This window comes from Solea senegalensis, linkage group LG11 (genome assembly GCF_019176455.1).
Source record: "Solea senegalensis isolate Sse05_10M linkage group LG11, IFAPA_SoseM_1, whole genome shotgun sequence".
Lineage (NCBI taxonomy): Eukaryota > Metazoa > Chordata > Actinopteri > Pleuronectiformes > Soleidae > Solea > Solea senegalensis.
This window is the reverse complement of record NC_058031.1, coordinates 403,331-431,054: the sequence shown is the minus strand read 5'-3', so window position 1 is coordinate 431,054 and position 27,724 is coordinate 403,331. Positions and strand designations below refer to the sequence as shown.

The 27,724-nt window shown below is 43.3% G+C and overlaps 1 long non-coding RNA gene across 1 annotated transcript; it reads left to right on the top strand.

Moving 5' to 3' along the window:
- Positions 1–26,934, top strand: LOC122776711. Its single transcript, XR_006361252.1, has 3 exons — positions 1–198; positions 1,016–1,098; positions 25,868–26,934. It is a non-coding gene; the product is annotated as an uncharacterized LOC122776711 (long non-coding RNA).
- The last annotated feature ends 790 nt before the right edge of the window (positions 26,935–27,724 follow it).

The window sequence follows — 27,724 nt, the reverse complement described above, 5'->3', positions numbered from 1 at the left end:
AAAAAAAATCATCATACTCTAATAAGCTGACGCTGCGCCTGAAGCTGTGTCAGCAGACTTTTTTTTTATTTTTGCCAACAATTTGATGTCTAATTGCAAAAGCAAACGTTCATGGTTCATCTCTGGAGGAACCGTGTGTTCACCGATTGCCGGAAAAGATATGGAGAAAGTGGAATACGGAGAAAAACACTGAAAAAAGTAAGAGATTGAGTGGAGTTTTTTCATATGTTTATACTGTTTTTCTGTTTCTTACATGTCTGCAATTCTATGTGTCATTTTGAGCACTTTCTTTCCAAATGAATAATTATTATTGTTATTATTATTTGTACGAGTGGTGGTGCTTCTTATTACACCACTTTCTTTTTTTCTGTTTTTTAATCCATTTTTGCTTCTAGTCTAAAATGTACAACCCAAACTTTTTCACACCTCCCACCGTGCTTTATCCCGTTTTCACTTTTTTTTATTGCCTCCATCACACTTTCCATTCTCTTATATGTTTTTCTCCCCCCTTCCCCCTCTCTTTCTCCCCTTTCTGATTTTACACTATTTTTTAATGTTTCCCTCACCCGTCGTCTATCCCGACTCACTCTTTCACTCCCTCGTACCCTCCCCCCGCCCTCTCTCCCTCCTCCTGATTTGTCCTTCAGCTCTGTCAGCAGTCACTATCTCACTCCATCTCCTTCTCTGGCAGCCCGCTCAGCTGTCCTCCTTCTAACTTTACATGGCCGGGTGTGATGTGGAGAGACGGGCAGCTGCTGACCGACTGACGCATTTCATTGCCCAGTCATCACTTCAAACTCAACCTCAATGCTTTTCTTTTTCTCTCTTCTCTACCTGTAACGGGTCCTATTTTTTTTTTCCTCTTCTTTTCTTACCTTATCCACCAACAGAGTGAGAAAGCTCTGTCAGTTCTCTGACCCTCTTCATTTGCCTCCTCTCTTTTCACTCCTCCTCCTCTCCTCCTCCTCCTCCTCCTTTCCTTTCTGCATCCTTAAACTCTCCATCGCTGATTCAGCTCCCAGGGAGGAGAGAGTCTGCCTGCAGCGTCCGCTTCACTCTGCATGGGCCACCATCCTTCACTGGATCACCTTTACCATGGTGAGTGTGAAAGTATTTGTCTTTCTCTGTGTTTTGTAAAATAATTGTTCTTTTTGTTGTACATTTGTGAGCGTGAGCATGTGTGTGTGTGTGTGTGTGTGTGTGTGTGTGTGTGGTTGTCAGTAGGCTTTGTCTTCACGCGCACACACACTTTACAGTTTGGAGGTTTTACTCATCTGTTCCTTTACATAACAGGGTGTGAGAGTATGAGCCAAAGAAGCTGTGAATCCTCTTTAAACGTCTTTAAAAAAAAAATAAAAAAATCAAGAGCAAATGCATTATCGTGTCTCACACGGTGACTGAGAGCCATCTCTGCACATTAGGGTTAAAAGGTCAGGGGTCGTCTTTGAGGCTCTGGAATGTTTTCTAATCAGCTTCTTCAACGACGCTGATATCATATCATACATAAGAAACTGACATTTGCTTGCTGAATTTATTCATAAGCGCCTAAACCACACTGATGTGTAGTTGTCAATGTATGTTTATTTTTTTCAAAAGCACAATTAACGCCAACAATGCCTGTACTTTCCCCCACTGCTTGAAGCAGTGACTAAAACACATTTTCTACAACACAGTTAAAAAGGTGTAGATTTGACCTCGATCATTTAGAGGCATGACGAAGTAAAGTGGCAGCATTTCAAGGTTAAAAAGTGAAGGACCTAAAAATTGAGCCTTGAGGAACACCACAGTTAATTGTAAGGCGAACATTTAGCTTCCAAATTGGTGTCATTACAATTGAACCAATGTGTAAAAACACAAAGCAGCCTGACCATAAAATCTGTCCTTGAGACCTGAGTGGTGACTTCAAAGGCTTCACTAGAGTGAAGTTTGTGGACATTTATTTTTAAAGCAGCCTACATCGTTGTAAAATCCTCCTCTGGTGTATGAGCTCACAGTGTCGCACCAGTGCAGCCCTGCTCCCTGTTCTATATTTGAATGCAGGACAGGTGAGCTTTATCAGTAGAAACGCTTCACGAGCATGTTCTAATGTGCCCCAGTGTTAAGCTCAGCGTCCGTGTGGGCATCCCACTGGGGCCTCAGCTCTATCTTTAGACAGGACACACATGTGTTAGTCTCTGGAGACGCCGAGAGGGAGGAGAGGTTTAAAGTGGAAGCGAGGTTCTAAAAGAGTCCCGCATGTGCTTCCATCCCTGTCTCCGTTTCCCTCGCCCTCCTGTCCAGGCTAATTTTACCCGGTGAGCAGATACCAGGGAGATCAGCCGTGGTCAGCTGTCTGTCAAGCATCCGGAGCTTTGACAGACTCCGTGGTGAATAGCTGGAGGTGGTGAGGTGTTGGGTGTCCCAGCCCTGCCCTATAGGAGACAGCCTGCATGGTCGCAGCGGTTATAGAAGACGCGCAGCTGTTTGAGGAGAATCTGTCCGTCTGTCTTTCTGCCGAGCTCGCAGTCCGACCAGTGGGTGTGAAACTTGGCTTTCATACAGTTTAACTGCGGCGACTACGAATGCTGAGAGCAGAACAGACAGGAATGAGGTTTACGAGAGGATTTATATTGTTTTCTGTTTCCGACCGGTTTATTGGGATGAAAAATGTCTTTGGACTTTCCACACACTCTATTGTAAGGATTACAGTGATCATAGCAGCATTGATAAAAGCAAATTCTGCCCATTTCCTGCAAAGCTCTGTCTCACAGCCCAGTGCGGGTGTACATTACATCCTGCCCTTATCTTGCCATCTACAGCACTTGTCTATATTTCCCTCCTGAGTGTTTTAATTCCTGCTTGGAAATATTGTGATGATGGCGGCATATCGAGGCCAGAGTGGATCACTCAATGTGTCTATATGTGTGGTACTGGGCTGCTGTGTGTCTGTGTCTGTGTCTGTGTGTCTGTGTGTGTGAAACCCACCTCATTTACCAGCCCCTGCTGGTGATTTACAAAACCTTCATTCCATCGCTTGGAGAGAAAAGAGAGGAGGAATGAAAGAAAGAGAGAGAGAGAGAGGGGAGAAGACGAGTGTGATTTATGGAAGAGACTTTTAGTTTAATTACTGGGCGGGCAGGGCTGATGTGCGCAGCCCCCGTGGCACTGGGTACACAGTGGTAGGAACACACAAATGAGCTGATTGGGGCCCTGTAGAGGATGACATATTCACGTTGGTTTAGCAGGTTCAGTTGACACGAGAGGGAAGATACTCACAAAGCTGCTTTTACCTGCAATATCTACTGCATTTGCTCTCTCCACTGTGGAGACAGACACCTATAGAAAAACAGATCTTTTACACACTGAGTACAAATATAAATCCAGCATTATTAATAGCGCGAGAGATTGCGCCGTGTCAGCTTGAGCTTTCATGGATATTTGATTAGATTCACGTGTCGTTCAAGGTGAAAGGTCGGCGAAGACTTCCTGATACTGCAGTTAATTGGCCATGCCTGTGGAAGCAGTGCATGCTGGGTCGTCAAGCGTGAACGCGGCAGCTTTGTGTCTCACTTCATACCTTGTATCATAACTGACCTCACATTGGTCGTATCAAATATTTAAAGGGGAAACCCGGTTGTGTCACAGAAACAGCTGTTTGCACACACACACACACACACACACATACACTCACACACAGGTTTGTGCTGCTGTCCTTTTAAGGACTCACACTGACTTCCATTCATTTAGACAAACTAAACAAAGACATTCTATAACCTATAACCAAAATGCAAATCTTACTCCTGACCTTAAGCAGGTCCTCAGAAATGAGGTTTTGCCTCATTAGGACCAGGTTTTGTTCAGTGCTTATGCCAGAAAAGGTCCTAAAGAGGCCACATGTAACAAGTGTACACACACACACACACACACCGATAGACTTCTTTGTCCTCCTCCTCTGCTGACATTCTCTGACCTCTGACCCCACCGTCACATTCCTGAAGCCATGACCATGATTATTAACAGTGATCAATACATTTTCATGTTACAGCGGCGTGAGTTTGCCACTGTGTGCCATTTACTGCCGAGGGACACATCTGGACAATGAGACTGGTTTGAATCATGACTGAGACCATGACTGTGTGTGTGGCGGTGTACGACGCGTGGTCACGGGAGATTCGTCGTGTTTAGAACTCTCGTGATGGAATCTCGCTGAAGTCAGAACCTCATCCGCGTTCCTGCTGCTCCAGCCAGAGGTTTTCTCAATGCCTCCCTCAGAGCCTTCATTAGATGCCTGACGTTAGCAATGGTTCAATTCATTAAAAGCACGACTCAGCCTTTGTGCATTTGCCTATAAATTGGTATTGATCTCTCGAGGGTGGGGAGGAGACAGCAGAGGAAGGCGTGGAAGTGTGTGTGTGTGTGTGTGTGTGTGTGTGTGTGTGTGTGGTGATGGTGGATGGTGTGGCTGGTGGATCAGGGGACGGAGGCTAATGGGGGGAGGGTGCAGAGGTGCTGAGGGGGGCAGATGAATGGGGTTCACTCAAGCAACAAGGGCACAGTCACACTGTGTACACTGACACACACTTACACACTGACACACACTGACACACACTTACACACTGACACACACAATGCATGAAGAAATACACACACACTCACACTCAAACCTGCCCTCGTGTCATTCAACCTCATCATCACGAGCGTCTGCTCGTCGTGGAGCAGACTCACTACTGGAGAGTGTGATGGACAGATAGAGTCGGAGGGTGAGGGAGGAGAGTGTGTGTGTGGTGTCTAATAGGAAGAGAGAGAGAGAGAGAGAGAGAGAGAGAGCGAGAGACAATAAGAGCACATACTATATAAAGGAGAGAGGGCAGTTAGGAGGAAGAACACGGCATAGCATGGTCGTCCATGAGAGTGTGTGAGGAAAAGAGGGCAAGAGATGGATGGCATAGTGGAGAGAGAGAGAGAGAGAGAGAGAGAGACAGAGAGAGGAAAAAGAGGAAGAAAGAGTGTCAGTGGTGGAGGATGAGAGTGGGACCAGTGGCTGGTGCTGGACTAAAAGTTTTTAGTGTGAGGAAGACAGAGAGGAAGGAATGAAGAAGAGGGAGAGAGAGAGGATCAGAGTGAGGAGAGGATGTTAGAGAGAGAGAGAGAGAGAGAGAGAGAGAGACTGCAGAGGCAGCACCTGGGACACAGACTGAGAGAAGAGAGAGAGAGAGAGAGAGAGAGAGAGAGCAAAGCACTTCTTCTCCACAGTCTCCTTTTTTCTTCTCTGCTCTCTCTCGCTTTACTGCCTCTCTCTTTGGTGCATCGGCCCAGCTGAAGCGGGGGAGAAGGGTGAGGAGGAGGAGGAGGAGGAGTTAGAGCAAAAAGAGGGGGAATCTGGAGGCAACATCTGCCCGTGTAGGTAAGTGCAACATCTCCCTCGTTTCCCCTTCATCCACAGCACCCATCAGCCAAACCACACACACACACACACACACACACACACACACACAAACACACACACAGCACCGCTGCAGCTGAACCTCTAAAGCGTGACACTCAAGGTGAACGCTGTTGTGTGTGTGTGTGTGTGTGTGATAATGTACAGTGTGTGTGTGTGTGTGTGTGTGTGATAATGTACAGTGTGTGTGTGTGTGATAATGTACGGTGTGTGTGTGTGTGTGTGTGTGTGTGTGTGTGATAATGTAGAGTGTGTGTCAGAGAGCGGACACATGGTTCAGCAGACACTCAGGTTACGCTCCAGTACTGTCATTTTCTTTTGTGTCATGTGTTCTTAAATGTGGGCGTTTGTTTTGACGTCATAAGTGAAATATGACTTTTAAAAGTGCTTCTTCTTGTTCTCCTTCTTCTTCTTCTTCTTCTTCTTCTCCTTCTTCTTCTTCTTCTTCTAAAAACAAGACCCCACCATGTTTTTGCCACTTTGAAAAAATGTTCTTATTCAGTTTCAGTGGAGAAGTGCAAACAGTTTGTTTTTAAACTACTCTGAAGAGCAAAAACAGGCCTTTCATTCATTCATTCATTCATTCATTCAAATCTTTTTTTTTTTTTTTATTGCTGATTTATTTGTTTTTGTGTGAAGTTAATTATTTAATGTCTGAGTCACTGATGTCAACGAGGCCCTGACGCTGGTGAGGATCAGAGCGAGCTTGTGTTCATTCACTGGTCTTTGGATCCTGATTCAACATTTTCTTTTTTTACCTCTCCATTGAATGTTGGGTGAATTTTGGGGGGAGGAGGAGGAGGAAGAGGAGGAGGAGGAGGAGGGCCTGATGCCACCAAGGACAGTGGCCGGCTTGGGGGACATACTTCTTTATATGCCCATATGAACAAGAGCAACTATGGAATGTAAAGAAGTATGTATCCCAGGTTGGGAAAGATTACAGCGTCGCACCTGAATGTGAAAGTCAAACATTTCATGTGGAGAAGATGTCGTGCGTGTGTGTGTGTGTGTGTGTGTGTGTGTGTGTTTTATAGTCCCATGTAATGTTTATGTGCACATGCATCTTTCCTGCCCTGATGTTGCATCCCGTCAGTGAGCTTCGTGCCGCAGAGAGACGCACACTATAGGAACGTGTAGGTGCAGCCGCATGTCTTCATGCAGTCAGCAGTTTCCACTCGGGCCGTGATAGATTTTTTGGATATCGCTTTCACTCTGTTCTTTTTGAGTTGATTTGTAGAAAACATGTATGTGCATTCTCACACGCTACTGCTTTCACAAGCCATTTTCACTTCCTTTTAATTACCTTTGTTGTTTTTTATTATTGTTATCCAAAAAAAACACATGCTACACAAATTCATTCATACACACACACACACACACACGCCACAGACAGAAGGATAGCTGTTTCCAGTAAATGGTGCAGTGATTAAATGCCTGCTAATGGATAGCATGGTCAGACGGATGGAGGAAGAGGCAGAGACGTGGATGTAGGACCCTCTCAACTAAACGACTGGACTCAGGCGCCTGATTGTGGTCATGCAGTCTGACCCACAGAGCCGCGTGTTCCGCCTGCACTAGAATGCTTGGTATTTACCACGGGGAATTTTTTAATGTCGCAAAAACAAAAGTTTGCGGACAAACGTGTTACTTTTCTGTGTGTTCTTGTTGTAACGGAACAACACTGCACCTGGAAATCTTGTCGCCAGAATAAAGGGGACAGAGACGAGGGACCAAAGGAAGATAATCTGATTATAACATTCCAAGAAATTACGCTTTGTACCAAAAAAAAAGTCAATGCACTCCAAAAAAGAGCGTTCTGTATTAAAAAACACACAGTGATGCGTTTCATCGGGTGTGGACAAAAAAAACAAACAGTTTTTATGTGATAATAATCCCATTCTAATGTTTTCTGTGTTGGTGTAAATTGTCATAATCACCTGAGACGTCACATGGGGACAATTCTGACTAAAATGTAACACGACTAATCTGGACTGGATTCAGGGTAATCGTCTCAGGGCCCGGATCTGGGTTTTGGGACCCACTGGAGGAAATGACTTATGAAGAGGGTTCTGTGTGAAAGTGACAGTTTCAGGCGACATGAGCTCGTTCTGCTGAGTCAGCAGAAAACATGGGTGTCAGTTTCTCCTTGTACTCGACAGTCGTGTGATTATTTGCTTGATTACATTTGTTAGGTTTACACGTGTACGCTTGAGCAGTGACTGATCCAGGTGTGGTTTGGGAGCTGGTATAACAATTACGCGAGCGTGTAGTTGTATGCATTTTGCCCTACTTTGTATATAAATATGTGTATGTGACCTAGTTAGGGTTTACCTGTCCCTGTTTAGGTTTATTTGGGCCACTTTCAGTGTTGTAACGTTCAGCCCCGATCAGGTGTGTGTGTGTGTGTGTGTGTGTGTGTGTGTTTGACTGCGTGGGAGCCGACAGGAACCTGCGGCTGGATTACATCTCCTGTCAATCTCGCCGAAAGAGGACAGAGAGAGAGAGAAAAACAAAAGTTAAATGGGAACCATAAACAAGACAAAGTGCTTGGTGCCAAGCAGAATTGTTAAACATTACAGTAATACGCGCAGTCAGTGTTGTTCCAAATCTAATTAACCATCAGAACGAGAGGACGAACCGGGTCCAGAATAAAGTGCACGGAGAACACTCCACCTGGGAGCGCACGGCCACTCCCCAACCCCTCCAAACATAAAAGTGTGTGCTGAGTGTCTGTGTGTGTTTATATGTTGGGATGGATTTATTGCTGTGATTTGTAAGAGCCAGAAGGAAAGGTCGATGTACTGTGGAGGAATTCAAAGCTAGAAGGGCACGGTGGTGAGAGTGAGAGAGAGGTGGTGCGTGGGGGGAGGGTGGGGGGGTGGGTGTGGGGGGCGTGGTGGGTGTGGGGTTTGACAGAAAGGGAAAGAGCGGTGTATACTGAAGTGGGATCGCAAGCGTGTGTGAGATGAGGCAGAGAGAGACTGGATTGATGATGGTGTTCACGACCACTGTGTGTGTGTGTGTGTGTGTGTGAGTGAGTGTGTGCCATATACCATACCCTGCATGTGTGTATATTGGGGCGGGTGGCGGTGGTGGGGGGGGGTATTGTTCTGTCACTTTGCCTGTGTCAGCAGGTGGAAGCTCTCATCAGGACATTAAATATGCAACAATGCTGACTGCGGCACCGTGCTGAGACAGCCAAAGCCGGACGACCAAGTGAGGTGGAGCGGGGGCGGGGGCGGGGGCGGGCACTAAAAGTAAAGCGACGGCAACACTTTACCTCAATCGGCAAGAGACAGTCTCACACACACACACACATACAGTGTACACCGCGAGAACTCGTGCTTCATCTCAGGGCTTCCCCTGACCCCTCCATCCCTGCTCTCCTTCACTGACTGACTGACTGGCTGACTGACTCCTCCCCCCCTCCCCCCCATCTGGGAGGTCTGCACAAGGGCAAAGGCAAAGCTAGTAATCCATGGGCCCAGTGAGGGATTAGCGATAGTTACATACAGACCAGTGATGCGGAACATTGACTGTAGCGACGTGTGAATTTAATGCAGAAATGTACAGCGGGGGTCACATGACTGCATGTACGTGAACGTTTGTTTGTGTCGCTGTTAACCGCACACATCGCTGCACCAAAGTCTGTTGAGAAAATCAACGACATCACAGCAACCGGGAGTTGTTGGTCCACTGCTGTTGTGTTGTGTTTGAAAAGAGCAGCAGCTCCCGTTTCCCCCTGAGCTTAAAAGCGTTGATTTTCTCTGTGGACTTTGGTTCGGGAGAGTGAGAGGTTGTCAAACGTCCTCTTTCCTGTTTGGGAAAAGCTGTCTAACAGTGTGATAAAGTAGCACACACATTCTTCTGTCCTCACACGATCACTGCACACTATGGCTGTTTATGGCACCATATCAATCATTAATATTATGTACGTGTTTGTGTGTGTGTGTGTGTGTGGCATCTCATCAAAGATAATGAATTGTTCACACCGCTCACACTGAAACAGACAGATGTAGGAAAACACATGTGCACTGTGTACATTGTCACAACACATTCTGGTATTATTAATGTGGGGATGCAGCGCCGTGCATTTCCACCTCTGTACAGTACAGATAAGACCAAGTGTTTGAAACTTCAGCTGGGTGTAAAAAAACAGTCAGAGAGGAAGTGGACAATCAGAGCAAGATTAGCAGCGAGAGTAAAAAATGTTTGAACAGCCAAAAAAGAGCTTTGTGCGACAACAAAACAACATAAAAAAACAACTTCATTTGCAAAAAATGCACTTTCATCTTTGGCTTTGCAGCGACGTTTGTAAGTTTGACGACTTTTTTTTGCCTCCATTCAGTCATCAAAAACAGATTCACACCGTGATTTGTTCCACAAGCAGTAAAACTAGTAAACAGCATTTTATAAACAATGCATTTTGACAACAAGACAATCCATTTTGTTTCTCAGCTTAAATAGAATTACTCATTTAGAAGCATTTCCTAATCTTCTGCTTCTCCCCCTTCTTCGTCTTCTGTTCATTATGTTATTATTATCATTATTATTATTTGCTCATAATATCAGTTGTGAAGCCTCATGCTGTGGTGAAAACATGTACACAACATCATTTGTTGTGATGATCACATATGGAAAACATAAATGACATACAAAATGTAAAAAGACTCAGTTTAAATTCAGCTTCAAATAATAATTATAACAATAACAATTATGATGTGGTAATATTATTATACTACTACTACTAACAATAATAATAATAATATAATAATAATAATAATAATAATAATAATAATAATATTATAATAATAATATAACAAAGATAAACATACACATGCAGTGATTAGTTAGTGCAGTTTGTGTAGTAATAGAAAGTACAGGCTGTTGGAGTTTGACTGTGTTTAGCTTTTCGTATTAAAGCTACAGTACGCGACATTGCTAGAAGAGCAGTTGAATGTCGAGTCTCAACGACATGATTTTTTAAATACAATTATTATACATAGATATCTGCTTATTTCATACACAACCTTTGACCTTTCTCTGAATCTCCTTTTTATATTGACTCAAAGTTTTTTGCATTTATTTTCCGACTGTTTCAGACTCTTATTTTAAGGTTTATTTGCAGTGAAGGAAGTTGTTTTCAGTGCTCTCTCTCTCTCTCTGTCTCTCTCTCTGTCTCTCTCTCTCTGAACTGCTCTGTGATTGGCCGAAGCCTCCCATGACGCTGCAAATTCAGCTGTGCGTCTGTAAACCATCCCCCATTGATTTACATCGTGCTGAGAGGTTATTATGGAATTATTGATCGATAACGCCAGAAATATGTTGCCTTCCCCAGATTTAAGTGTCAGACTTTATCGTCTCGTTTTTTTGTTTGTTTCTCTTTTAATCATGTTTATAGTAAGTGTGTATCGGCAGTAATCTTCAGGGTAGAACAGAAGTAAAGAGTAATGGAAGTTGAAAGAGACGTAATGTGTGTGTGTGTCTCACCCGGGTACAAGGACACACACTCAGTCTATTATATCACTTTCTGTGTTTATGTCTCCAAAGTGAATCTCTGGGGTAACGTAAACCTGAACCCTCCCCCAAAGTCATTCCTCAAACAATAGGCGCACGCATAAAAAAAGAAAAGCAAACACACCCACATTGCATCACTTCCACTGGTGTAATGTAAATGAAATGTGTATATATAGACACACAAACACTGGGCATGTCGCAGTACAACAAATACATTACCTAGCATCGACGCCAGCACTTCTAGCCACCGTATTGATTTATCCCGCTGTTTATGTTCTATTTTCAAATATGTACACATTACACGGATATAATATATCTGCACTGAGCAGCAGCAGCAGCAGCAGCAGCAGCAGCAGCAGCAGCTTTTATTTGTGGCACCGGCGACGGGCCGAAGCCAAAGCAAATGTGTAATTTCACAGTTTACACGGGCCGACTGCTCGTGCACTCGGTCATTACAGAAGCGTGTAAGAGTCGACACGGAGCTTATTAGAGGTGGAACATGTGCCGCCGCCGCCGCCGCCGCCGCCGTGTCACCGAGAAACCACGGCAGACAAATGACTCCCTCCGAAAAAAGAAAAGACAGATGATAATATATGAAAGGGGGAGGGGACAAAAAACACACTCACACACACAATAAGATAAGGCCTTGGTGAGGAATGGCCTCAGAACCCTAATGAATTACTCATAATTATGAGACTTAAAAAAATCAATCAGTTAATTGGTGCAGTGTTTTAATGTGAGAATGATTGTGCGTCAGTTCAAAAGGGAAACCGGGAGTCGATTAGGAAAACACACGGCGCGATCAGAAACCAAATTACTATTTATCATTGGGCGATTAAGTCACTTTTTCCACTGAATAGGTCACACACACACACACACACACACGCACACATACCTGCGCACACACATGCACACACACAGTAAAGCCGATCACTTCCTACGCCGGGACAGGGATCAATGCTGAGGTAATTTGTTTCAATCAATTAAACAGACATCTGCTTGAATTAGACTCCAATAGACTGCAAAAGGCCCCTCCCCCTCCCATCTGCCTGAGTACATGTGTGTGTGTGTGCGTGTGACCGCACACACACACACACACACACCAAAGCCACAAATTGCTAAAAGGAGAAGCGCACATTCCAGCAGTGTGTAATTGATTCTAACAGTTGTAGGACACCAGCTGCATTTGTAAATGATTACATCACTTTGTGGTTCATTTTCCTCATTTCCTCCTATTATTATTTTTATTATTATTATTATTGTTGTGCTTTTTTTAGGGCGAACATGTTGAGCTCCAAAAAAACAAAAATCGAAGCAGGGAAGGAAACAGAAAAGAAAAAACTTCACATCTGGTTTGAGCAGTGCCACAGGCAGCTTCACTTGTTTATTGTTTATGGTGCAGAGGTAGATGGTGGTGGTGGGGTGTAAAAGACAGTTGTATTAGCCCGAGTCTGATTTAATGGCTCCCACTAGGGTTCTCTGTACATCAAGTGATGTTGCTGACACCAGAGCCTGTCCGTCGCTGTGCGATATCAGGAGAGAGAGGCTGCGTTCCCTCCAAATGAACACGCAGGATAATTGTTATGCACTGAAGCTGTGAAGCAGAGGGAAGTAATTAAAGGAACAAGGGCAGTGTGATGGCGGTGGAGCCGTATCTTCCTCCTCTACATCCCCGCTGATACTCACACACACATAGTTTCACACGCGGGCTCTCCTTACATCGACACCCTCATAATTACTGCCAAGGTTTACAGTCATCCTAATATTGTAATTGCACTCTGTGTTTATAAGGTCATAACATTTGTAATGTTACGACGCAGTAATTGTCAGTTGACCATAGAAAAAAACAGAAGAAGCTCTAATTGTTTCAACACATCTCGCCCTCCGTCCGTCCCTCTCTGCACAACTATACGTAGTTTCTCTAATAACGCAGCCTCCACCTGCAGTGTTTAAAAAAATATATTTCCTGCAGAGTCATCTCAGGGAAAATATAAAGTAAGGTTTCACTTGTCTTTCTCATAAGCAGGTACACACACTGTTATTTCCATGACTTGGTTATAAAAATCGACCTGAAAAGTACACTTTCTTTTTCCTTTTTCCTTCTAGAATCAGCTCGTTAATTAGCATACTCTTATAAAGTTGAATTTAAATGATAAAACTGTAGCTAATATAACTTTTACAACTGTGTGTTTTTTCCAGTTTGATCTAAAAACAACAGTAATTGCAACATGCTGTACTGAAGTGGCCTAAGTTTTACACAATGGACCTTTAAAGTTGCTCAAATATTTCATTAAATCAACAAAACTTTGAGGATTATAGCAGAAAAAGAGAGACATGGCAACCTTAAAGATCATATTTAAGTAAAAAAGTTGTAATAACCTATTTTGAGTCATGGCTCCCATTATTTTGCAGATCAGGGTGGAATGTAACTTAATTCCATTTATACTGTAAACATGCAGTAAAGAAATCAGTTCAACGTTTATTTGAATTAATGTTATTTATAGTTATAACAAGAGTTTGTCACTGCTCAAATAAAAAAAAACGACTTCTTACTTAAACAAAATATTTCTAATTGCTGTGAACGTTTCATGGTCGCCAGATGTTGAATCCTGATCTGCTGAAACTCAAGCATCACCACAGTCCAAAAAAGATTCAATAAGTTAACATTTTGATTTAGTTTTGCTGCTTATGATCAAACGTTAGTAGCCACGATAATGCATTGTCATTTTTAGCCTGTTAGCATTTAGCGCAAAGCTCAACTGAAGCAATCAGTTGCAGTTTTACTTTCTTTGCACCAATTAATTAAGTTTTTGTTCTGGTTTTGTTTGCAGTCACATTTCTGTGCACATGCAATCATATGCGTTCCTTTGTTTAACTGCCTGTGCTAACATGTCTTCTGACTGTGTGAGGCCTCGTCCTCGTGTCTCCCTTTGGTCCAGTAGAGGAGGAGGGTAATTGAGAGCAGCGTGCACATGTGCACATGAGTGTCAGGAGGTCGGCAAAGCATTCGGCTTCAGGCAGAGATACAGCAAGACGAGAGAAACAGCCAGCAAGGCAGAAAAAGGCAGCAAGAAAGTCGTGGCTCAAACATCGGCCAGTAAAACGAGACTGTCCGTCCCCAGAGAGTCTGTCAGTCCAACTGCACAGTGCTGTGTCAGGTTGAGTCAGGTTGCCACCCACTAACTCCTCCTGTCCTGTAAGTTCACGTGTCAGAGGTCACTGATAGGTGGATGATTTTCATTCACGGATCACGGATAATTGCCACATTTTGATCAGTACATCATCATCATCATCTGTCGGTAGGTTTTCCAAGCACAGTGATGTCGAGCGACTGTTTCCACCCTATCCAACACTTCCATTTTATTGTACCCTTTTCTTGGGGTACCAGAGTAAAGGTAGGGTACAACACAGGTGGCGCTAGACCCATGACAATCAGCTGAATGGGCGACAGAAAAGAATCACTCAAACCGAGCAGAAAAAAACCACGAGCTGCTGCATGTCCTCTTGTTGTGTCGCGTTCAGTGTTACTGTTCATTGTCGTCGCACTGGTACAACATCACGCTACCTACATACATCACTAACTGCCTACCAAGTGAAGGTACTGTCATCAGTCAAAAAACACAAACCTGGCTTTACCGTTCAAAACTGTAGCGTACCGTAGCAAACTGATGGAAACATGCCATTGGACAAATGTCCTTGTCCTCGTATACCTGCATTACGGGGCATTCATTCAATGGTTAGCGAGTCTTTCTACCATCCAATAATTTAAACATTTCCAGTTCTTTAAGGTGATAGAGCTTAAAATCAGTGTCCTCCTCACTCTAAACTTTGTACCAGCCTGGATTTCATGTTTTTGTCAGTGTTTGTCTTATTTTTCTGTGTACTCTGTCTACCATGAATGACTGACTGAATTTAGATAGCATGTTGAGAGAAGAGTAAAATAAAGAATTGACTGACAATCAGAGAAAGGTAAACAAAAATATAAACTTCATTTAGCAAATGTAATTTACTGTAGCTTAAGATTCAAATCATGTTTTGATCACAATTATTTTTGCGAATCCCTTTCATTCGATGAATATTAAAGCATAATTTCACTATACACTGTACTTCCTTTGATATGACAGTCAGCCGTTGATTTCACTCAGGCACTGACCCTGACACAGATTATTTCAGTATATATTAGCCTGAACCACAACAGTCGTTAGACATTATGCCGCTCCAGACCTTTGCTTGTCGTAATTTGCGTTATCTGGACGTCTTAGAATATTAATACCCTGCCCCTGGTGTTTGTATATTTAAGATGAGGAGAGAGCTAGTTAACATTCCTCTGTCATCACATTCATTGCTCAGAAGGAAAGGGAGACCGTGAAGGGTTGGAAGAAGAAGTAAAGGACAAAAGAGTGAAAGGTACAGTAGTGCTGTTAGTGTGTGTGTGTGTGTGTGTGTGTGTGTGTGATGGCTAACGAGAAATGGCAAGGAACAAAAGATCATTAGACAAAGTAAAAGAGGAGAAGAGAGGAAGAGTTTTGGATCGTAATGAACATGAGTTACACACACACACACACACAGAGTAAATCTCCCACGGCCATAAAGAGTTATGCGTTGTGATCTGTTCCACCGATCGTTGTGTGCTTTGAGATAATTGCTTCCATTTTGTTGCACAGAGACTATTACAGTATATGATAGCCGGATTACCATCTGTAACACTGGGCTTTACACAGCCGCAGCAGTGCTGTATCAGCAGCAGGAGCGACTGGAGAAACTATAGGTTTAAGTGAGCCGCATGAGTGGGTTGTGTATTGGCCTCTGGCTATTGTCGTAGTTATGGTGTCCTTTTTTTTCTTTAAATTCACTCAGTGAAGTTTAAAGCCTTTTCTTTTTTTCCCTTTCTTTTCCCTGTCACATCCAGCGACATCAGCACATCACCTCGATTAAATCAAACCTCCTTCCAGTTCTCTTCAGAATCAGGCTGGTAATTGTGTTCTGTGGAGTTTGAGCTCTTTAGTTTTTATAATGTCTTTAAAATGAGGAGAATAGAGAGAGGGAGATTATCCTCAAAGGGTGTATGTAAAAAAAAAAAAGAGAAATATAAATTGACATAGTTTTCTGGGTCTTCCTCCAAAAGCAAACCAGGAAATAAAGTGATACCCTGATGGAGGCTCAAAGAACTAATATATAGGACGTCAGTAAATGTTTTCCTGAGCAGTTGATGGACTCAATCACTTCTTCCAGGTCTTCTTCAATAGAACATTAGATGAAAATGTGTATGTGAGTGGACACCAGTGTAATAGACAGATGGTATCATCCAAAAGGAGCCTGGTTACAGGTGATGTCAACCTGTCACCGATTCCAAATGGGAATCGTGAAGGCGTCAAAATGGGAGTTCAGAATCTTTCAGCGATATTGTCACTTAGTTATCCTCTAATCTCCAAAGAGACTGACTCCTTTCCTTGCCAATCCTGCATGTCGTTCCCTTTTAAATTCTGCACACTTCAAATGTAGAAGTGGCAGAGCATGGACAAGGGGAAAGATGGAGGGCAGGAAATGCTGTTAAACACTGGACTGTGACACTAAAGCAGAGAACATTTGTGGTTTCAAAGACACATCTCCTTATTGCATTAACTAGATTGTTGTGTGCATCATCTACAGTAGCTGATGCAAAGCATTTCAGTGTTGCATTATGGTGGTTCAGTATGTCCACCTGTCTGGGTTGAGCTCCTTTCATGTGTCTCCAGTGGTCAGACTGGGGCTGGACACGGCTGAGAGCACCACTCTAAGCACCATGAGGTCAGATCAGAGCTGTGGCAGGGAGAGACACTGAGACAAGGAGTGTGTGTGTGTGTGTGTGTGTGTGTGGAGAAGGGGAGTAAGAGTAAGGGAAGAGAGAGATTCTTGTGTGGTTAGTTAAGGGAACGCCACTGAAAGCAGAGTAGCAGCATGTTCTGCTCCATCCATAGGGTCACAGGAGAAGGAGGAGGGAACAATGCAAATACAAGATACAAGAAGTATATTGACACATGCACTGTAAACAATTATTTTATTTTTTTTTAATTTTCCTTTGCCGGTCTACCTTCTGCCAAAATCAACTGCATTGAGAATAAAATAAGACTGAAATTAAAGTGCGGGAGCAGAAAACCCGAAGTGAAGTGGAAACTGTGAAAATTACAGTCATAGAAAAGTACTCAAGCAAAAGTATTGATACAAAAGTGTCAATACACATAAAAGCTTTATATACTGAACTGTTGCTGCATCTGTTTGCAATGTAATATAAGTTATAACACATTTTAGTGACATATTTCTCTTTCTGCTGTGTAATATTGATACTTGGAAGTGTTTGACTATTATTGTATCGTTTTCTGCAAATAAATTAGACCTAAATGAATCTTAAACACTGTGTCAGTTTAACCAGCTATACATTTAGTTTTTATTTGTATTTGTGTCTCTTTGACTGTGTGTAAGCATAACTTCAGTATCACTGAAAAAGGTTTTGCTGAAACTTTCTGCAGAAAGAAACCAGGAGAGATTCTGTAACTGTGTGAGTTACAGGAGTGTATTGTGAGTGACGCTGCTCAGCCTCGGCAGAGGTTTGCAGTCTCTGAGTGCTTTCTCTAACGCTGCTGTGTGTTAAACCTGAGTCAAATGATTCACTGCTAAACAGCTGATAAGGAAATCGATGATGAGTCCCTTCTGTAGTTTAGGCTTCATCCATAGTAAACTTTACTTTGTCTTACAGCCCGAACGCTTTGTTGACTCACTTTAATCACATTTACCCGTCCTGACTCATACGCCTTTCTTCACACGGGGCACCACAATTCTGAACTGCCCACTGATTCTAATCTCACTGTAGCGAAGCCTCTCACTCAGTGAGCTTTGCACTCGCCCCGCTGTCTTGCACACATTAGAAAGCATGTCAGCTGGTGCTATCTTTATGCATGGACTCTTTTCTTTTCTTTTTTTCTTACTGAATCCCACCGAAAACCCTTTTTGTTTCACTTTAGTGCGGCCTGTAATGAATGCACTGCTAAAATACCAAAGTGTGGCGGCAGCAGTGGTTTCATTAGGGTAGAGGATGGAGGGAGTTGGGGTAAAAGATGGTGGGGGGGTGGAGTTGAGGGTGCGGAGAGACCATGCACTGAATGACAATCAGCCTGCGTAGGTAGAGAGAGGGAGGAAGGAAGGTGATGACAGAAGGTGGGCCTGCTGCGGTTTGGCAGCCACTGCATGGAGCTAAAGATGAGATGACGTATTCTCTACTTTGATATCTTCCACAGAGTTCCTTTATTTGAAAAAAAAAAAAAAAGAATTATTTCATTTAACTTTGTCAGTGCCGTTCATTCTCTTAATTTGATCTCTCTTCACTTGAGCTTTTCCCATCATTCCTTTCTCTACGAGCTGTCTCCGTTGATCTCCCTTTGTTCCTCTCTGCCAAGAAGTTTACTGACAGCGATGCATGTGCAGGACTTAGCGGCTGGCGTCTTTTATATCCTTATGTGAGTTTATGAGCAGATAATTAGCGATGTACTGGCTGTCCTCAGAATCTTAAGCACGCCTTCCATTTCATTTTGGGGAAGCTACGTCTCAGCACTTTCCGACACATAAAATCACATGCAGCAGTGCTGGCTCAGATTGCTTTACTGCAAATGTTTTCATGATTTATCTTTTATTTTAATCTCATTACAGCTATTGATGGTGTGTTACTGTGCTGGGGGCAGGTCTGAGGGGCAGTTAAGACTGGTTCAACAACTCGTGCACGTGCACCACGAGGCGGTTTGCTTCCCTGTTCCAGCTCACATACACTGTGGATATATACATGGTGAAATGACTCAATAAAGTGGCTCATTAGAGACACTTACAGCTTGTCTTTATGACATTTGCGTGTTAATATTAGGAAGAAGAACAGAAAAGACAAAGTCAGTTGGGCAAGGTTGTAGCCAGAGCATCTCTGCATGCTGTGGTGGTTTACAGAGAAATGTGGGAAAGAGACGAAAGTGTGGGAGAGCAGGGGGATATAATTAAGTATATCATCTAAATAGGTATTGATCGTCTTAAGGGTGTTGCCGCTAGATTAAAAGGTTAAAGAATAAAACCGCTTTGAGGATTAAATCATTGTGAGGTAAAATCAAGAGCAGAGGGAGATAAACACTGCAATAATCACAATGTATGAGCACTGTAGACACGCATAAAGGCTACTAATGATATTCTATAGAGACATTAAAGATTCTGTCAAGAGACATTTAACAGCAATAAGCAAAAAACTGGTCATAGTTTTGTAAATAAATCCACCCATGAGAGGTCAAGTTGAATGAAATACGGACACAAGGTCAAGTCGGTGACTTTCGCTCATGTTCATACATGTGTGGAGACATTGTCAGAGTTGCTTCGTGTTATGAAAGGTAAGAACATAGCTTCACAGATATCATCGCCTCCCGCCACATTAACCCGGAGCAACCTGTCGTGCGATAAAGAAAGAGATCACGGCTGTATCGTACTGTACTGTCGCTGCTCTCTACGGCATCTGAGCCGAACATCCACACAAGGTCAGGAAGTGCTTTTTTTTTTATTCCAACAGACGTGTTTTATCTTTAGGGAGAGTAAGGAAGTGAGGAAGAGGCTGAGCAGAGGATAAAGGGTCCTTTTACACTCCTGTCTCCCCCTGTGATTAACCAATCAGGTGCGGGTGTAGCGCTGAGTCAGCCGTTGGGTACTGCTCACGTCTGAATGCAGGGGGGAAGAGGAGGAGGAGGAGGAGGGTGGTGGTGGAAGAGGAGCCAGTCCGAGCCAGTTTCTGCAGTGGACTGCAGCAGCGTTAGCACCGCGCTAACCTCGCGACAAGGGGCGTTTGGTACCAGCCCATTAAACGCAGAGTCTCAGTCCTGAAGTTACATTCTGGGTTTCTGACTGACTTTTTATTTTACACCACTTCAGCAGTACTCATCACAGTCCAGTGGATGTTGGCTCTACCCTAAATGTCTGCACTCGTTTTGATGCATACACCCAACATCTCCCTCTGCCCTCTGTCAGTGGGTAATTAACAGGACCACAGCCAGCCACAGAAGATAAAGTTTACAGCCCAACCACAGGTCAACTTGTTTCATTACTATAGTGGGCCTTGCATTAGGCTAATTACTAAACATCTTCATTAGACATGCACACAGGCCCTTCATGAGGAGCGTTTGTCTAAATCTGCTTCATTTCAGTGCTGCCATACAGACGATGATTGCAGTTTAAAGTGGATTTTAATGGTTAGTTTGTCACAGCTGCTGTCAAGAGCAGAGGGGTTTTTTTCTCTTTGGGAGCTCGTTGCAGCCAAGTAGCAACCAGAAATGACGTCACCCATAAGAGTCTGAGTTCCCCATATGAAGCCTTTGACTGGTGCCATGTTGAGGGTTTTCAACCAGAAATACACCTGTCAATCACACTGGTGGTCACTCATGTATGTGGTACAATTTCAAAGACCTCAAACTGACTGACTGATACTGTAAATCAAGTAATATGAAGACTCATATCCTCGTTGACTTCCATCAAATGGAAGTTTGTCTTGCAACCAACAGAGTCACCCCCTGGTGGCCATTTGCTATATTGCTAGTTGCAGATTGACCTCATCTGACAAACCAGAGAACTACTTCCACTTTTTTGTCTACGGCCCATGGTTGCAGCATGTTGACGTGACGTGAAGTGTTGCTCTCAAAAGTGTACAGGCCTCCTCACGATTGCAAGTGGCAGATGGAGAACCATGGTGCAGACAGTCAGTCAGTCACTGAGAGACAGAGAGAGCTGAGACACGGAGCATGTGCTCTGGTCAGTGGGTGAAAAGGCTGAGTGAGTGATGGGAGTGGCGGCGACAGCGGGTTGTGTTAGCCCGGACCAAGCTGTCATGCCATACGTCTGGAATGAAAATATCATGGTGAGGGAGAGTGACAGTGTCATGACTTGTTTCACAGTGTCATTCCACCAGCACGCGGCGGTGCTGCTCTGTCGCAACGTCACCTGCACTGTGCAGTAAATGTCCCCTGGGGACCATATCACACCCTCATGTACCTTCCTGCCATTGACTGTTCAGACCTGGTATTAACATCCATCCTCAGAGATTCCGTTGAATACGAACAGAGTTACGTTCGACTGTTCACTCCATGGATGTGTCTCGAGTGACCACATGTGAGCGGATCCAGCGTCCCACGCTTTATTAAATAAACACTGACGTCATTTAAAAGAACAAAACTATGTTTGAAACTAGTGTGACTACAGATGTGTCCAATGCCAAAGTGTTTTTGTAGCTGACCATCACAGGGCCACATAGAGACAAGCAACCATGCACTCTCACACTACGATCAATGTGTCTTATTTGCCTAATCCCCAAATCTGTTTTTGGACTGTGGGAGGAAACCAGAGAACCTGGAAAAGCCCACACACACATGGGAGAACATGCCAACTCCATGCAGAAAGGCCTTTGTTCCAACTGGGTCACAAACCTGGCTCTTGTTGGGGTAACCCACTACGCCAACAGTGTGGCCCTAATAGTGTGGTGATGGCTACAAAATAAATTAATGTTTGGGCTCTGATGAACCACAGCTATGATGTGTCCTGAAGACGGTTTGTGTTTGCGTCCTCAAGTCACGTCGTTATGTGGCTTCTGTAATCAGATCTGTGGATGGATTGGGACCGTTCAGGGCTGAACTGAGGAGACTGTCCTCCATTGAAATGTACATATATGTCGTATGCAGGAATTACGACCTATGTCTACGTTTTCAAAACTAGTGCACATTGCGGTTGTATACATGACAGCAACCTGGTACCTTGGAAGTGGCAACGAGTAGCTTCGCTGAAGTCGCCACTGGCCGTCGTCTCAGTGACGAGCACACTGTACCCGAGTGTGGTCGACAAAACCCTAACCCTATCCTCAGTAACACTGGTGCATATTTGAGTTGAAAAATACCGCACCACTGTAGTAAAAACCAGACTGTCCTCCAGTGAAACGTACATATAGGTCGTATGCATGAATTACGACCTATGTCTACGTTTTCAAAACCAGCGCCAAAACGACCCATAGTTACGTTTCAGGTTGGAATTGAGCATGATATGGACGTGATTGGATCACTCCAGAAAGACCAGGTCTCAACGGGGGTCTATGACTCTCTCTTTCCCTCTCTGCCGGAGGAGTCCAGCTGTCCCCAACCCTCATACGTCCTCCGCCCCTCCCCGTGTCTCCAATATAAGGGCAGGAATTTGGCGGACAGCACAGTCCCAGAATAGACAAGTAGTCAGCCTATCTCCAGCCGCGCAGTCAACCTGATAGAGGGGCACCTAACAGCGGCAGCAGCACATACTCAGTCAAGAGCCTGCACACATGCAGTACTATGACCTACATACAATCCACTTCCCTGCACTGCTAAAGTCGAGAACGCACAACGCCTTCACTCATTGCAGTTTGATCTTGACAGAGCTGCGTCAAAGTTAAATGTTAAAAGAGCGCTTGCTGTCGGAGCATTCAGCAGGCGTCTGAAGTGAGGCTTAACGATAAAACGCTACTGGTGTAATGATTCTGTTTGATCTGAGTGGAGATGCGGTGGTCGGGTGAAGGTGGGTGTCGTGTGTTTGATGAGTGTGTGGACCACAGATCGCCATAATCGAGCACAGTGCGGTCCAGTGAAGGGATTCCCTCCTGAGCTAATGGAAATCCTGTTCTAAAACAGATTTCATGTGTAGCACCTTCTCCTCTGAAGTACATATTCACGCTGGTGCAGCTGTGACTCTGCTTTATATATCTGAAATTGTTTTATATCATTTATAACCCTAACCTTAACGTAACCTGGTTATTGTCCACGTGAGGACTACTTGTCCTCACAAGGTTGGTGTTTATACCTGGTCCTTACGAGGACAAAACCCGGGAAACTCAGACACACACTTTTTTGTATAGACATCTTACTGCAGACACTCGTAGACATAATGCATGTCCTATTGCTTTACTCTGACCTTGAACGACAATGGAAGATCAAGTTGTCCTTCAAATGGAAGGTGAAGGGTTTGATTCCCAGCTCTGTGAGTCTACATGCCAATATGTCACTGAGTGAGACACTAAACCCTTTACTCAAGTGTCTCGACACTAACCTAAAACCTTTTTACCCAGAAACTGCCCTTTTAAGATAGATCAAGAAGTGACCTCACTTCTTAGTTAATAAGTCAATGGTCCTCACAAAGATACACATACAAGTACACACACACACACACGCATATACATATGCTCACATTAACTCCCTTGCTTGTTCTTACGCTCGCACTTGTGTGTCATTGTCCACAACAGCAGTGTGGACACGTTCACATTTGGAAGGTCACAAATAGACATGACTGTCCACGCAGGTAATATGCATGGAAGCACAGAATACACACACACACACACACACACACACACACACACACGCACTGCAGTGCTGCATGTTGCGGAGGCAGAACAACAGCAGCTCTGGGACACGTACAGAATCCAGGCCATGCAAGTTCATCCATTCCTTCTCCGTGTGCTACTTCCCTCCTTCTTTCCTCCCCCCACCTTTTTCCCATACTATTACTTACTATACTTTCTTTTTTCTCTCCCCCTTTTCTTCTTGTTCAAGGATGCATCCCTCTCATCAATTTGCCGGTCTCTTGGGTGACAAGTTTATTAAACACCATAGAGAGAAAGCTAGAGGGAGGGAGGGAGGGGTAAAGAGAAGAGTGAACGGGCCATCTTACATACATGTCCTGTCAGGATTTGAGCAGTCGTGTTTTCTTATTAATGTGCAGCGACGCTGATGTATTTATTAAGTGGAAAAAGGGGGTTGACAGCCCTGATAAATCTCTCTCTCTCTCCAGATATGAAGATAATTACCTATTTATGACATCAAAGACAACAAAGACGGCAATTATCGTCATGTATGTCTCTCATGTTAACGAGAGCTGAAAAGTCGGAAACCAACAGTCTCTCAATCAGCTCTAATTACTCACAGACTATAAAGTTTAATATTTTTAAGAGTCAGTCATTTACTAACACCGTCGGAATGTATTTTTTATGGTTTGGGGAGGAAATAGTGCATTTTATGGGGATTATCTTAGCCTGTGGACTAATACACATTAGCTGCTGTGGACATGTCACCCATGTGCAGAGTTAGTGTGTGTGTTTCTTTATAGTTATAGTTTTTATGGCGCTCTTGCTCACACACAGTTCTTTATTTTAGGACTTTTTTAAGATACATATTTTGTATTTCACGACTCTTTACCCAGTTTTCAACCATTTGTTGTTTTAATATTAGTGTTGGTGTGTTTTTAATTCATGTATCTGTATCTGAATGTCCCTATAACAGGTTTTCTCAGTGCTATTGTCCTGGGGAGCCAATGTCCTGCATGTTAGAGAAGTTTCCTTTGCTCCAACACTGTGCAAATGCTTCATTATCAGGCGTTTGCAGAGCTTGCTGATGAGCTTAACATTTGAATCAGGTGTGTTGGAGCAGGGAAACATGAGCAGTGGGTTGACAAAACCTGCCCCATGCTGTAGGATAGCAAGCTGCCACCGTCATAGTTGCATGATGAACGGATGATTCTCTCTTGAACGCACACTTTTACGCAGTCGTCAGTCAGAAAAAGTTTCTTTCAGTTTATTTCAGAGCGATTTCCCGTTAAAATCAGCTGCAGGACTCACAGAGACTCTGGACTCGAGTACGGTCACTCTGTGGGAAACAGACACGTGTTGGCGGCTGCCGTTAACGCAGCACTAACATATTAACAGTTAAACAGGCAATGTTCTATTCACTGGGCCATGTTATTACTCATTACACCGCCACAAGGAGGTTGTGATTGTATGTTTGTGAGCAGCATAACTTCAGAAGTACACGACACAGGTTATAATCCAATGGATGTGACGATGCAACAAAGATCTGGACCTTTGATGCAAAGTGGTGGAGGGGATTTACTCGTTTGGTCTCTCAGAGTGCTTTCTCTAGTTTAAATATTTGTTTCTGGTGATGTGATGAATGCAGTTCATTCACATTCATTATGTGGCTGCTTTGCTGGCTAATTATCATTTTCTGAAGTAAAACATATGAAGCTGGGATCTAATAAACCCAAAAACAATGACCTGAGAGACACTCAAACGCTCTGATGAGCAGATGCTTCTCTGCAGGCTCACTCAAGTATTCCTTCTCAAATATAGTGCAGTAGAAACTTTAAAAAGAAACATACCCTCCATAACTGCATTATTATTAATATTGTGAATCAGTTGTGGAGGAAAAAATTAAATAAAAAATAATCCAGACAGTAATTATCACTAAGTTGGATTCTGGGCGTGTTGGGGGCAGGGCAGAACTCCACTTAAACCGTTTATTTCCTAATGATTAAACGATTAGCCCGGCTAATTGAACCAGGAAATGAATGAGTTGCAACAAGGACGAGCGGAGCTGCGCAGCTTAGCACGAAGACTGCTGAGGGCATCATCTGGGCTCGTGCCACCACCACACTCAGCAGCGCTGAACGCAAACTCAGGTGAAGTGTGAGGTGGGGGAGGGCGAGGAGGGGAGTCCACGAGGGGGGTCCACGGAGAGCTGGGGGTCAGAGAGGTCATTTTCCTGCCGTCCCACCCGCTGATGATGAATTCATCGTTTGTCTGTTACCATCACTTATGTGATCGTACCTGTTTGTCCTCATAGCTTTTACAACACATTCTCTTTTCTTCTTCACTTTCATTCCTTCTTGTGACTCCCCTCTGTGATCCTTGTTCTCCTTATTCCCTCCTGTTCTTTTTTTTGCCTCTGCTCATCAGAAACATGTGCTCTCTCAAGGGCGACGTCGCCTCCAATAATCAATAACTGTTTGCTCACAATGTGTCTGCGCGTTTGTGTGTGTGTGTGCGAGCTCAGCGTCTCTTTCTCTTAAATCACTTCCTCCATCATATTCTGTCTCTTTCAGGTGTCCCCGTCCAGACTTGTGTCCTCCTCTTTCTTCTCCTCCTCCTCCTCCTCTTCTTCGTCACCTCTTGGACCCTGGACTCTTCTCCACCTAAAATGCTTTGCTAAAGCTGGTAAAATGGAACCAAATCAACTGTTCAATGGATTTGGTCCCCTTCAACCAGCTGTAGCTGTGCATTGATCACACGACCGCGCACGAGTGCAAGTGCTGAGGGACGAGGGACGAGGGACGAGCCAAAGGACAGAGAAAACGCTGGGACTGGAAGAGCAGAGCTCATTGACTGGGAACCACTTTTCTTTTTTTCTTCTTTTAAATCTGAAAGTGAAGCTGCACAATTGAGCCGTGGAAAGAAACAGAACATGCATCAGTTGCTTCACCTTTGTGGATTTGTCGCTATCATACACACACACACACACACACACACACATTACCCAAAATGACTAGAGCTATATAAAGAAATCCAGGTAAGTAATTATAGATAGTGTCTCTTGGTGACTTTCTGGATTAGATGTGTACTGATGTAATTGTTCTGTGAAAACCTTGTATATGTTTGTGTGTGTGTGTGTGTGTGTGTGTGTCCTATTGCACATGTCTAATCAATAAAGTTTCATCATGACGTTGTTAGAAAGTGCTGAGGTGGTCTTTGCTTTGAAGCGTGGTCTTCGGGGAGTTCCCCGGCGATGTACACGGCTCACTGGTGTATACATAAGTAAATGTACAGCATTAATGCAAATGATGGCAAAGTTTAATCAGGAGCAGCGCGTTCTGCATTGTGTACTCTGCTGCCAACCTTCCTTACTATTCATCTTGATGGATTTATTTACTGATTGAAGAGCACATTGCTCACCAAACATTCATTTTATTCTAGTTGGTCCAAAAACACTTAACAAATAGATACTTTATTCAGCCCTGAAGGGAAAATGCCTGTGTTGTCCTCATTGTGACAGATTAAGAACATTTACACCAAATAAAATGTCTTATGGTGACAGAATGGAATGATTGTTTAAGTTTGCTGCCTGTATGTCTGAAGGCTTGGAGGAATAAAACATCACTTTAGTCTATTCTGACTGGCTGCTCTGTATATCTAAGTACTGCTGTGACTACAGTTTATATGCTTTACACACTTATTATAATAATAATAAGAAGAAAATCAATCACTCAATCAAAATCCAGCAGCCTATAAATTACAAAAACATTGGGTGAATATAAACATAACAAATATGACCAGTATAACAAATACAGTGCTTAATGAATCTATTACATCATGATCAAATGGACAGTTAATTCCACAACTGCCCTAAATGAACAGCATTGGAAATGATCAAAAATCACCTTTTTCATGTTTATGTCATGGTTAATACACCAGTATGTAGAAGCTCTTTATGTGAAATGACACTTTTAATGCTAAAATAGTATTATATGGTACAATATGACAGCAACAGTTTTAGTGTTATCTGTTTTACAAAATAAAGAATTGGTAAAGCACATTATTATTTCTTGATTATGATGTCAAATTATAGTTATTTACTATAATTTGACATGCACAACAGGAAAGGACAAAAACAAACCTGCTACTGTATACTGTAAGTCAAAATGATTGTACTGTAAAAGTGTAATAATTTACTTATAATACACTATACTGTATATTGACAGACTGAGATATAACACATAATAGTAACTTAATGTTTTACTTTAAATGTACCTTAACAAGATAGCAAACAGCTTTAATTATCAGACATTTATTGTAATAATTGTTGATTGATTGATTTGAAAGTGTTCATTTCACTAACTGTTGTAACTCCACAGCATAAACGGCTCAATCTGTTGAGATAAGTGTTGAAAATGATGAAACTGGAT